At 45.5% G+C, this 2,615-nt stretch overlaps 1 pseudogene; it reads right to left on the bottom strand.

Moving 5' to 3' along the window:
• Positions 1-330: 330 nt before the first annotated feature.
• On the bottom strand, positions 331-1,818 carry LOC121024380 (keratin, type II cytoskeletal 8-like; annotated as a pseudogene).
• Between the last annotated feature and the right edge of the window lie 797 nt (positions 1,819-2,615).

Here is a 2,615-nt window from a genome sequence, read left to right on the forward strand (position 1 = left end):
ACTCCTGAAACTGTCCTTGTTTTGTTACCAAAATATAAGAAAGTTACTGAACTTTTGTACTTTGTGCCTATTCTATTACTTTGATGGGGGAAGGGATTGGAAGAGCCATCTGTGACTTTATTTGGAAAAAGACACTTGAATTGGTTTTTATTTGGAGGCATGGGCAAGAGGGAGAACCCAGGGCAATAGACTCCCCACAAGGGTAGGCTGAGGACTGGGGTTGAGCCTCAGGCAAGTCTCCTGTTCCTGACATTCCCTTGCACAAATGCTTCCCCCAAAGGCTCTATGTCAGCCACAGAATTAGAGAGGCTGGGAGACCACTGTAGTTGTTTACTTTGTCAGGATATCAAACGATTTGGACACTAGCTTCCCATCATGGGTTTTGATCTTCTTCACAACCACAGCCCTGGAGGAACTGAAATGGCTGAAGGAACTGGAGCCCCAACCAGAGCTGAAGCTGAACTGGAAGGAGCTCAGGCCATAGTTGAGTCCAGGGCTTGTGAGGCTCCCAAAGGCCAAGCTCGGCCTGAGTAGTGGTGGTCTTAGTATCAACACTCATTTTCTGCATTTTAGATGCCAGCTGGCTTTCCCTACGCTCAACAAATTTGTGGTATATGTCAATCTTGATGCACAGGGCCAGCTTTATGCTCATGAACCCCTGGTGCTAGCACAGCTGTGATGCTATGTCTTGCTTGACTCACTGCAGGGAGGTCTCCAGCTTCTCTAGCTTGACATTGGTGTCCTTAATGGCTAGCTCCCTGCGATGATCAGCATCAGTGATGGTGACCTTCATGGAAGACCTCTGGCCTTGGAGGCCCTCAATCTCAGCCTGGAGTCAGCAGATGGATGTTCCAGTTCATCTCGGAAATCTCCATCTTCCTGTGACAGAGGTCATACCCGTTCTCCCCAGTCAATGTCTGCAGCTCCTTATATTAGATCTCGTACATGGTCTCAGCCTCAACCTAGCTGTGGTTGGCAATCTCCTTTTACTGGTGCTTGATCCCAGTGATGATGCTGTCCAGGTCCAAGGAGCAGCTGCTGTCCATGTACAGTAATATGAACATGTCCAAGATCTGGGACTGCAGCTCACAAATCTCCTTTTCATAAAGCTGTCTTAAGAAGCTGATCTCCTTGGTCGGCCCTCCCAGGCAGGATTCCAGCTCTACCTTATTCATGTAAGCTTTGTCTACATCCTTCTTGGTGAGGACAAAGTCATTCTCCATGTCTTCATACTCTTTGATCTCCTTCTCCTACTTATTCTTGAAGTTCTCCACCAGCCCTTGCATGTTGTCAAGCTCCACCTCCAGCTTCAGCTTCTCCTGGCTCAGTGTATCCAGCTGCCACCAAAGGTTATTGATGTAGCTTTCAAACATATTGTTCATGTTGTTCTAAGCTGTTTCTTGCTGCTGAAGGAGGCTACACTTGGTTTCCAGAATGTTTTTCTGCTACTCCAGCTGCCACATCTTGTCAACAAAGTAGGAAAACTTGTACAGGGTCTTGATATGCTCCTTATCCTAGGTGTGCACAACCTGGAGGTTGGGGCCCACTTCCAGCTTAATGGGGCTCAGCAGCCTTTGGTTCCCTGAGATAGCTGTGATGTTTTCCATACTTCCAGCCCTGCCATAGCCCCTGAAAATAATTCATGCTGGCATCCAGGCTACCCCTGAAGTTGCTTCTACTGCCCAACTGTGATAAGGTCATGGAGTTGATGCAGGAACCAGGCATGCTCATGTATGAGTGGCTTCTGAAAGCCTGGGGGCTGAAAGTGGACACTCGGTAAGACCTCTGGGTCACCATGATGGACATGGTGAAGGCTGGAGTGGAAATGAGTAAGCTTAACCTGACAGGGGTTCTAGAAGAAGCTGAGAAGCTGCTTTTAGGTGGAGACCTATTCTATTTTTATATTCTAAGTAGCTTTAACACACTAAGCAAAACAATATACATGGGCATAAATGCACCTATTTTTCATCTTTGCATCATTTATGGACTATCTCTATCTTTATCAGTCTCTAATACATTAATGAAAACTGCAAAAGCAGACACCTGACATCTTAGTGAGTGATGGAAAATAGAATAAAAACAAGATGTCATCATGTGTGGACAAAGGAGAGCCAGCATAATATAGAGGCAGGAATATTAGTGTGTAATCAAAATATAAGGACTGTCAATAGTTTAGTTAAGCTATTCCATGGTATTGCTACCTCAGCCTCCATTTTGTTAGATCAAGCAGCCTGAAGGATTCAAGGACTTTAAATCAACACTAGCCACATCATATAAGTGCATGACCTAGAGAGCAGCCCACAGTCACAAGCAAATGTGAATTCCTGAAATGACTTTGCCAACAACACTTGTCATAAAGTACCTTCAACCTCCAATGCTTTTATGCCTTATGTGACCCCTAGATAAGACCTTCATTGGGCTTAATAAAGCTCAACTTTTTCGTATGAACAGACCAATCTGCTCTAGCCCAGGAAACCCAAAACAGTCCACCCACAGACTCTAATAAAAGCATGTTCCCCAGGTCTTGCCCTTTTTTTTTTTTGTCTGTACCCTGCACCGATCTCTCTGTCCCTTGAGTTGTGCCAAGTACTTTCTCCAGGACTTATGAGGAACAC

The sequence above is a fragment of the Herpailurus yagouaroundi genome, unplaced genomic scaffold (genome assembly GCF_014898765.1).
Source record: "Herpailurus yagouaroundi ecotype Mexico unplaced genomic scaffold, PumYag 64197, whole genome shotgun sequence".
Classification (NCBI taxonomy): domain Eukaryota; kingdom Metazoa; phylum Chordata; class Mammalia; order Carnivora; family Felidae; genus Herpailurus; species Herpailurus yagouaroundi.